This window comes from Bombina bombina, chromosome 11 (assembly GCF_027579735.1).
Source record: "Bombina bombina isolate aBomBom1 chromosome 11, aBomBom1.pri, whole genome shotgun sequence".
NCBI classification, from domain to species: Eukaryota; Metazoa; Chordata; class Amphibia; order Anura; family Bombinatoridae; genus Bombina; species Bombina bombina.
The window spans coordinates 145,423,857-145,435,183 of NC_069509.1; positions in this window are offsets into that span (position 1 = coordinate 145,423,857).

Genomic DNA, 11,327 nt, shown 5'->3' on the forward strand with positions numbered 1-11,327 from the left:
ATTTGAAATAGTATTTCTAGTCTAGTACTGTGTTTTAAATGTAATATTCGAATTTGAATGTGACATTCGAATTCGAATGTCACATTCGAATTTGAAATAGTATTTCTAGTCTAATACTGTGTTTTTTAAATGTAATATTCGAATTCGAATGTGACATTCGAATTCGAATGTGACATTCGAAAACTGTGAATAACATTCAAAAATCGAATTTTTAAGAATATTCGTTCTTATCAACATTCTATTATGTAAATCGAATTTCTACAATAATATTCGTTCTAACATTCGAATTCGAATATAAACACATTCGCCCATCCCTACCAAGGGGTTGATAAATCGACCCCTTAGTCTAAACTTCAAATGAGTAGTAGATTTTTTTCTGACAATTTTTAGTTATGTCTATTTCCACTTCTCCTGTATCATGTGACAGCTATCAGCCAATCACAAATGCACATATGTATATTCTGTGAATTCTTGCACATGCTCAGTAGGAGCTGGTGACTCAAAAAGTGTAAATTGTGTGAAACAAAAAACATTTTGTTAATGGAAGTAAATTGGAAAGTGGTTTAAAATTGCTGCTCTATCTGAATCATGAAAGTTTAATTTTGACTTGAGTGTCCCTTTAAACAGAACTGATTTAAAGCTGGACCAGTGGTAGACAATGCCTAACTACAGAATAGTACCCCCTCAGGAGTGCATAAAGACAATAGAGTATGCCTAAGGTATTGCATCTCAACATTTTACCTTGTGACACCTTAGGCTAATATATCTGAAATGCAAATAATTCCCTAAATGCCCTGATAATGTAACTGAATACAATAACATTTGAATAGTGCTTTCAGACCTCTTGGAGAGAAGAGCATTATATAAATAATTACTTAAAATGCTCTTGTTGTGGTTAGTAGAACTTTTCACTTAATAGTGTATGTAAAGCAGTAATTGTATTTTACAGGCATTAAATGGCCATTACAGTCATGGTTCAGATAAAGCATGCAATTAAAAAAAACAAAAAAAACCTTTTCAATATGCTTTCATTATCAAAACATGCACAGTCTATTCATATGCAGTTTCTAAAGGCTCAACACCTACTGAGCATGTGTAAATTTGCACAGAATATATGTATTTTGTGATTGGCTGATAGCTGTCACTTGATACAGGGGAGGAAAAAATGGATTCACTTGGACATGTGCCAGAAAATATTTTACAGCTCATTTCAAATTCAAAGTAATTGCTATTGCATTGTCTTTTTATTGTGCTTTTGCCAGTTATTCAATTCTACTGTATTTAGCAGTTCAATAAGTGGCAAGTACATGTAGCTGTTAATAAAATTTTACAGGGGCACAACACCTGATTTCGGTAAGGTTGCAGAGTTCACTCTATCTGTTCTACACCCCCCCACACACACCATAATTACAGTGGGTGTGAATTCTTTAATACACTTTTTTCCCCCAAAACAAAAAAACAACTGCATACATTCTTAGTTACGCTTTTTCTTGGGGCAACAAAGCCTAGTGCAGCAGGCCGCATGTGTCCCACGAGCCGCCAGTTGGTCATGCCTGATGTGAAGCATACAAGGTCCTTCAACCCACTTGTCAGACCTTAACCCCTTCACTACCAGGAATTTTAGAGAAAAACTTGCCCAAAATACCGAAGAATTTTTAGTATTTTCGCTTTCACTCACTGGACTTCAGTCGTCTGTGACAAATGTCTTTTATTCAAAGTGACGTTTCGGGATAAAAGAACCCCTTTGTAGTTACAGTCAATTTTTTGTACATTCAACAGAGCCTTAAAGGGACACTGAACCCACATTTTTGAGCATGCAATTTTTAAGCAACTTTCTAATTTACTCCTATTATCAATTTTTCTTTGTTCTCTTGCTATCTTTATTTGAAAAAGAAGGCATCTAAGCTATTTTTTGGTTTAGAACACTGGACAACCCTTGTTTATTGGTCGGTTAAAATAATCCACCAATCAGCAAGAATAACCCAGGTTGTTCACCAAAAACGGTCCGGCATCTAAACGTACATTCTTGCTTTTCAAATAAAGATACCAAGAGAATGAAGATAATTTGATAATAGGAGTAAATTAGAAAGTTGCTTAAAATTGCATGCTCTATCTGAATCATGAAAGAAAAAATATGGGTTCAGTGTCCCTTTAAAGGGACATGAAACCTAAAATGCCTCTTTCATGATTCAGAAAGAGCAGGCAATTGTAAACGACTTTCTAATTTACTTCTATTATGATATTTTTCTCTTGGTATCCTTTGTTGAAAAGCAGGGACGTAAGCTCAGGAGTGTGCACGTGTTTGGAGCACTATATGGCAGCAGATTTGCAGGAATGTTATCCATTTGCAAGAGCACTAGATGGCAGCACTATTTCCTGTCATGCAGTACTAATGTTATACATTAGCAAGAGCACTAAATGGCAGCACTATTTCCTGTCATGTAGTACTAATGTTATACATTAGCAAGAGCACTAGATGGCAGCACTTTTTCCTGTCATGCAGTACTAATGTTATACATTAGCAAGAGCACTAGATGGCAGCATTATTTCCTGTCATGCAGTACTAATGTTATACATTAGCAAGAGCACTAGATGGCAGCATTATTTCCTGTCATGCAGTACTAATGTTATACATTAGCAAGAGCACTAGATGGCAGCACTATTTCCTGTCATGCAGTACTAAAGTTATACATTAGCAAGAGCACTAGATGGCAGCACTATTTCCTGTCATGTAGTACTAATGTTATACATTAGCAAGTGCACTAGATGGCAGCACTATTTCCTGTCATGCAGTACTAATGTTATACATTAGCAAGAGCACTAGATGGCAGCACTATTTCCTGTCATGCAGTACTAATGTTATACATTAGCAAGAGCACTAGATGGCAGCACTATTTCCTGTCATGTAGTACTAATGTTATACATTAGCAAAAGCACTAGATGGCAGCACTATTTCCTCCTGTCATGTAGTACTAATGTTATACATTAGCAAGAGCACTAGATGACAGCACTAGTTAATGTCATGCAGTACTAATGTTATACATTAGCAAGAGCACTAGATGGCAGCACTATTTCCTGTTATGTAGTACTAATGTTATATATTAGCAATAGCACTAGATGGTAGCACTATTTCCTGTCATGCAGTACTAATGTTATACATTAGCAAGAGCACTAGATGGCAGCACTATTTCCTGTCATGCAGTACTAATGTTATACATTAACAAGAGCACTAGATGGCAGCACTATTTCCTGTCATGTAGTACTAATGTTATACATTAGCAAGAGCACTAGATGGTAGCACTATTTCCTGTCATGTAGTACTAATGTTATACATTAGCAAGAGCACTAGATGGCAGCACTATTTCCTGTCATGCAGTACTAATGTTATACATTAGCAAGAGCACTAGATAGCAGCACTATTTCCTGTCATGCAGTACTAATGTTATACATTAGCAAGAGCACTAGATGGCAGCACTATTTCCTGTCATGCAGTACTAATGTTATACATTAGCAAGAGCACTAGATGGCAGCACTATTTCCTGTCATGCAGTACTAATGTTATACATTAGCAAGAGCACTAGATGGTGGCACTATTTCCTGTCATGCAGTAATGTTATCCATTAGCAAGAGCACTAGATGGCAGCACTATTACCTGTCATGTAGTACTAATGTTATACATTAGCAAGAGCACTAGAGGGCAGCACTATTTCCTGTTATGTAGTACTAATGTTATACATTAGCAAGAGCACTAGATGGCAGCACTATTTCCTGTCATGCAGTACTAATGTTATACATTAGCAAGAGCACTAGATGGTAGCACTATTTCCTGTCATGCAGTACTAATGTTATACATTAACAACAGCACTAGAGGGCAGCACTATTTCCTGTCATGTAGTTCTAATGTTATACATTAACAAGAGCACTAGATGGCAACACTATTTCCTGTCATGCAGTACTAATGTTATACATTAGCAAGAGCACTAGATGGCAGCACTCGTTCCTGCTATGTAGTGCTTCAGACACCTACCTAGGTATCTCTTTAACAAAGAATACTACGGGAAAGAAGCAAATTTGATAACAAAAGTAAATTGGAAACTTTTTTTTAAATTGTGTGCGTTGTCTGAATCACAAAATATTTTTTTTTCATATCCCTTTAACCTTATTAGAACCAATTCACACCTTGTTTTCTGCAATTGTTTTTTTTTTAAACAACAATCTCCAACCCACTACTTTATTTAAAGGAACCAATCCGGACTTTATTTTGCAGAAATCTCCGCTTGCCACTTTCATTGTCTTAACAAAATCTCAATTGTTTGGTGCCGGCAGAAAAGGTAAGATATAAAACTGCAAATACAGGAGAGATATGACAAGGTGAGGCCTGTGTCTGCCTTGTGTTGTTACAGATTTCAAGACTGGAAAATCCTTCATTTTCATTACAGACCAAGGGGGCAAATAAAGAATAAAGTATATTGCAAACTAAACATTTTATATTACAATCCCAAAGTGTTGTCTATCCCTACAATGTGACTAGGAGGTCTGTAGTACAGAGAATTTTAAATATTTGTCTTTTGTGGCATACTCCAGAATGCTCGTTGCTTTAGGGTAGACTGTTGACCATCCTCTTCTGCTCCAAACCCTCCAATCCTTCGGCATCTGTGACACAGCTCTCTCGTGGTTCTCTTCCTATCTGACTAACCGTACATTTAGTGTAGCCTTCTCCGGAGCATCCTCTGCCCCGTTACCACTTTCTGTTGGGGTACCTCAAGGCTCTGTCCTTGGTCCCCTTCTCTTCTCAATCTACACGTTGTCACTAGGTTCCTTAATAAAGTCCCATGGGTTTCAATACCATTTGTATGCCGATGACACCCAAATCTACCTCTCTGCACCAGACCTACCTCCTTCCTTACTAACCCGTGTCACTAACTGCCTTTCTCACATCTCATCTTGGATGTCCTCTCACTACCTTAAGCTAAATCTCTTCAAAACTGAACTCCTTATTTTTCCCCCTTCTTCCAATGTCTCCACCCCCAAAATTTCTATAACTGTTGATAATTCCATCATTACCCCTACCCCGCTCGCCCGATGTCTTGGGGTCACACTTGACTCAAATCTTTCCTTCACTCCTCACATCCAGTCCTTGGCTAAAGCCTGCCGCTTCCACCTTAAAAACATTGCTAAAATTAGACATTTCCTTACACAAGATACAACCAAGATTTTAATCCACTCTCTCATCCTTTCCCGCATCGACTACTGCAATTCCGTCCTCTCTGGTCTACCTAGCTGCCGCACAGCTCCTTTACAATCCATTATGAATGCCTCTGCCAGGCTCATCTTCCTTACTCGTCGCTCTTCATCTGCTGCACCTCTCTGCCATTCCCTTCACTGGCTTCCTCTTGCCTCTAGGATTAAACATAAAATCCTCACCCTGACATATAAAGCTCTCAACTGCACTGCTCCCCCCTACATCTCAGAACTTGTCTCTAGATACTCTCCCTCCCGTCCCCTTTGATCAGCTTAGGATCTCCTCCTCTCTTCCTCTCTTGTTACTTCCTCACATTCACGTTTACAGGACTTCTCCAGACTGGCCCCCATCTTGTGGAATTCCCTGCCTCGCTCCATAAGACTCTCCCCTAGTTTTAACAGCTTCAAGCACTCCCTAAAAACTTTACTATTCAGGGATGTATACAACCAACACTAACCTTTCCTAACGCCATTGCTTTCCCCTTGAACCCCTTAGATTGTAAGCCTATGGGCCCAGCTGTTTACAGATCGCTTCATAAGAGCCGACTACAACAGTGAAACTCTCGGCAGGGCCCTCTACCCACTTGACCCCTACAAAAGCTATCCTGTACACCGACTATGTTTACAGCGCTGCGGAATCTGTTGGCGCTCTACAAATACCTGATAATAATAATAATAATAAGGGTAGAGCATGCTTAGTGTCTCTCTACCATAAGGCAATCAAGAACATACTACAGTACCATTTATAATAATGGTTTGTGCACAGCAGCCTCTGATTGGCTGTAATGGCTTCAGCCTTTTTTTCACTGTAAGTACAAAGTAAAATTCATTTTAAATATTTATGTATAAAACACTTATATTTTAAATGCTTCCCTGTACTGCTGTCCTCCTAGGGACTTATGGCCTGCTAATCAAAACTTGCCTGCAGTTTGACAATTATGCTCATTTGAATCCTTATACATATGATAGATAGATAAATAGATCTTTAGATAAATAGATAGATAGACAGATATAGACACACAGACATAGATAGATAGACAGATATACAGACAGAGATAGATAGAAAGACAGATATAGACACACAGACAGAGATAGACAGATAGACATAGATAGATAGCAATAGACAGCCAGATATAGATATATATAGACACACAGCCAGATATAGATAGAAAGATAGATATATAGACAGATATAGACACACAGACAGAGATAGATAGACAGACAGACATACAGAGATAGATAGACAGACAGACATACAGACAGAGATAGATAGCAATAGACAGCCAGAGATAGAAAGATAGATAGACAGATATAGACAGACAGACAGACAGACAGAGATAGATAGATATACATACAGAGATAGATAGATAGATAGATAGATAGATAGATAGATAGATAGAAAGACAGATATAGAAACACAGACAGAGATAGATAGACAGACATACATACAGACAGCGATAGATAGATAGATAGCAATAGACAGTCAGAGATAGATAGAAAGATAGACAGAAAGACAGATATAGACACAGACAAACATGGATAGATAGATAGATATAGACAGACAGAGATAGATTGAAAGACAGACAAAGAGAGATACATTAGATAGACAGATAGATAAATAGAGATAGACACACATAGATAAATAGATAGGTAGATAGATAGACAGACAAAGATAGATATATAGATAGATAGATGGATAGATATAGATAGATACACACACAGATAGATAGATAGATAGATAGATAGATAGATATAGACAGACATAGATAGAGAGATTAGATCAGTGTTTTTCAACCGCGGTCCTCAAGTACTCCCAACAGGCCTGGTTTTCGTTATAGCTGAACCAATGCACAGGTGAAGTAATCAGCTGAGCAGTAACACCATGGTAACTAACCTGCTCTCACCCGTCAGCTGATTATTTTACCTGTGCACTGGTTCAGCTGAAATGAAAACCTGACCTGTTGGGGGTACTCGAGGACCATGGTTGAGAATTGTATTAGATAGATGATAGATAGATGATTGATAGATAGATAGATAGATAGATGGATGGATGATAGCTAGACAGATAGAGATAGGTAGTTCTAAAATAATAAAAAAAATTATAGCAGGATATTTTCATTAATAATTTGTTATAAAATGACAGTGTCATAAAGTATATTTGTTGAGTTAGTCTCTTACTAAGATTCCAGTTAGATTTTTATATTAGAGGACTGATTTTCTCTTTTTTGTGCTGTTGTTTTCATTTTCGGAACCACCTCTTTCGGTCAGGAGGTGACACATTTGTCAGTCGATGGTTTACATTCTCACAATTGGTGAAACTATTAACAAGTCTTATGGTGATGTTTATTTACTGCATCCCGGAGGTCACTTTATTGTATCACAAACTGTTGCAGATATAAAAATAGATGTTAGAAATTAACCCTGGCCCAAATTTGGGATTGTGACAGTTTGTTCTTCCAAGTGTTTCTGGCAACAGCTCCAAAAATGTGTTAATGTGAAGTGTTTGCTGAAGAAACAGACGTGTCTCATGCGTTTAGCTCCTACCCAGTCTCTTCTGATAATCAACTGACAAGTGACAAGGACTTATATAAATAATTTATCTTTTTAACTCTTTGGCTGCCAGATGAAACTGATACACATTGTGGTCTTGGAACCAAGGGAAAACTATTGTTTTATAGGCTATATCTGTAGCAAAAATTATATTAAAGGGACATAATGGATCAAAAGTAAAATGGCAGCCATGCAATCTCTGCTACCAGGAGTCATGGAGAGAAGCAGAAGGGGCAGAGACTATGGGTCCCAATTCTCTAAAGCTCTCTGTTTGCTGAGATTCTATAAAATGCTCTTCCAGTATTACAAGGCCTCTCAGGGATTATTTTAAAGGCAATATTTACTTTAGGAACTGTGTATCTCATTAGGGGAGTTCAGTATTTTCTTTATGTAAAGGAGATGCACTTACATTACAGTATAATACATAACAAAATAAAATAATACCATACAGCACCAAGCACTATTTTGAAAGTAGATGGGTTAGTCTGAAAAAATAATTCTGAGAGGATCTTAGTACCTCAAAGAGAGTGGAAAGAAACTTTCATAGGGTTAAACCGTATGTAAATGTCCCTTTAAGAAAAATAGGAGAATTATAGTGATGCGCTCAGTACAAATGGATCCAAAACTATAAATATACAAGTAGATTAAAAAGCAAAGTCCTTGCTCTATTATTATTATTATTATACTTTATTTATTAAGCGCCAACATATTCCGCAGCGCTGTCCATGGATACAATCCATTTAAATAAAACAATAGAAGACTTGTAAGATACAGGACAAAATTTACAAACACATACAGGAGGGATTGAGGGCCCTATTCCCGTGGGAACTTACAATCTATTAAAATCAAATGTGGCAATAGTAGTCAGTCATTCTATGGTCCCAATGGCTTTCAGAGAAAACACATTCAAAATACTTTTCTAAGCAGCCGTTATAACAGCAGCTGTGAAAAAGAGTCCAGTACAACATATACGGGTTTCAATGAGCCTACCACTCCTTGTGACATGTAACTGTGCCTCTGTAACTCCGACGTACGTTTCACTATTCAGCTTTTTCAAGTATCTTACTTTACAATATAATGCTCAGTAAAATAAGCTTATGATTTCTCTCCATGCCAGCGAGTTTTTGCGACATTTTTGTTTTCTTTCTATATTTGTTATGCAAATCATTCGGAATTTGTTTGTTAATGAAAATCAATTCACGGCAGAAGTTAATTAAAGTTAAACGGACTGTAAAGTCAAAATTAAAGTCATATGATTCAGCTAAAGCATGCCATTTTAAACAATTTTCCAATTTACGTCTATTATCAAATTTATTGCTCTAATTGTAGTGTATAAGGATTTAAGAAACTTTTTACATTGACCATGTACCATCAGCATTGACAAGTTGTGCCTTATTTGAGAGAGGAGATTTTACAAGGGTATTTTAATGGTCTTCAGGGTGTGTGTATTTATTTTTTGACTGAGATAGTGGCACTATTATAGAGCCCTACCTTATTACTCTAAATCTGGTGTCTAATAGGTTATCAAATGTCATTTTCACAGTGACCATATGATAACAAAAGGGTAAAGTAATATCACAATTAAAAAGGAAATTCTCCTCTTTACAATGAGTGATCAAATGCCCCTCTAACATTCATGGGAGTGGTGTCTGAGTTAAGAACTCTTTCACTGCCTAATAGCAAGATCAGTATCTAGACGTACCTATGCAAGAGGTGAGCATTTGTCCCCTCTTGCCTGCCCTGTGGACAACCACAGGCATTAAAGGGACAGTGTACTCCAATTTTTTTATTCTTTAAAATAATAGATAACACCTTTACTACCCATTCCCCAACTTTGCACAAACAACATTGTTATATTAATAATATCTAAGTGTTTATCTCAGGGCATTTTTAGAGCTTTTCATGGCAAGACACTGCTCGTTCATGTGTGCCATATAGATATCATTGTGCACCCTCCCCTGGAGTTATTCATGAGTCAGCACTAATTAGCTAAAATGCAAGTCTGTAAATAGCACTCAGATAAGGAGGCAGCCTGCAGAGGTTTAGATACAAGGCAATTACAGAGGTAAAAAGTATGGGTAATAAAGAGATTATCTCTCTTTTTTAACAATAACAATTTTGGAGTAGACTTTCCCTTTAAGCTTCTCTCTGAATGACTATTTGTTAGTAGTGATGTCGTGAACATAAAAATTTGGGTTTGCGAACGGCGAACGCGAACTTCCGCAAAAGTTTGCGAACCGGGCGAACCCCCATTGACTTCAATGGGCAGGCGAATTTTAAAACCCACAGGGACTCTTTCTGGCCACAATAGTGATGGAAAAGTTGTTTCAAGGGGACTAACATCTGGACTGTGGCATGCACAGTCCACAATAGTGATGGAAAAGTTGTTTCAAGGGGACTAACACCTGGACTGTGGCATGCCGGAGGGGGATCCATGGCAAAACTCCCATGGAAAATTACATAGTTGATGCAGAGTCTGGTTTTAATCCATAAAGGGCATAAATCACCTAACATTTCTAAATTGTTTGGAATAACGTGCTTTAAAACATCAGGTATGATATTGTATCGATCAGGTAGTGTAAGGGTTACGCCCGCTTCACAGTGACAGACCAAACTCCCGCAGCGGGTACAACATCATCATCATCACACCGTACGTCCATGTGTGTAATGCTGCCTGACTGAGACATATCCCTGTTATCTACATCCTCTGGCAATAATAGTTGCGTATCACTCATTTCTTCCAACTGATGTGTAAATAACTCCTCTGACAGATCAAAAGCTTTGTCTGCGTAAATTATAATCCAAGTACAAGTGCTTGGACTTGTACTTGGATTATAATTTACGCAGACAAAGCTTTTGCACACTATGGTTCTGTAAAGACTTTATTTACAATTCTCATTTGGATATACTGGATCCTCACTATGCCTTCTTTAAAGATTTAACAAATTCCTGGAAATACAAAACGTTTGTGAATAAACTGAAGCAAAAATTACTTATAAGCTTCACTACATTAGGATTTCTACCTCCGCTGAGGATTACAGATTCAGAGAAAGCAAACAAGTGTTATAAGCACCGGAACAACTGTGCTACCACATTTATCGGGTCAAGTGACTTCCAATACAGCAGAAGAGGCTGCTGGAGGGTGAGAGCTTATCTGCAACCTGTGATCCTGTGGGGAGAAAAACACAGCCAGTCCCACCTAAGGAGTGGATCTACCTCTGCGAGAGTGTGAGTCAGCTGGACGACTCTAAAGGTTCCAGAAGGCGTTTGTGACACTTCTCAAGTGTCTGGGAGCTTGTAAGTACCAGCCAAACCTGCACATTGGGGGCCTGTTTATTCTACTGATTAGGCACTATGGTGGCGCCTTCTTCTTTATTTTATATATCTGCAGATTTTTTCCTTTTGGGATACCAACAAACGTTCTGAAGAAGTTGACAGCCACCATTTGATGTGAATTGAAAATAGAACTTTCCGAGTTACAATTGGTTACACTGGGGAATACATTCATCTCAGTACCAGCTAAGTTACTTTAATTG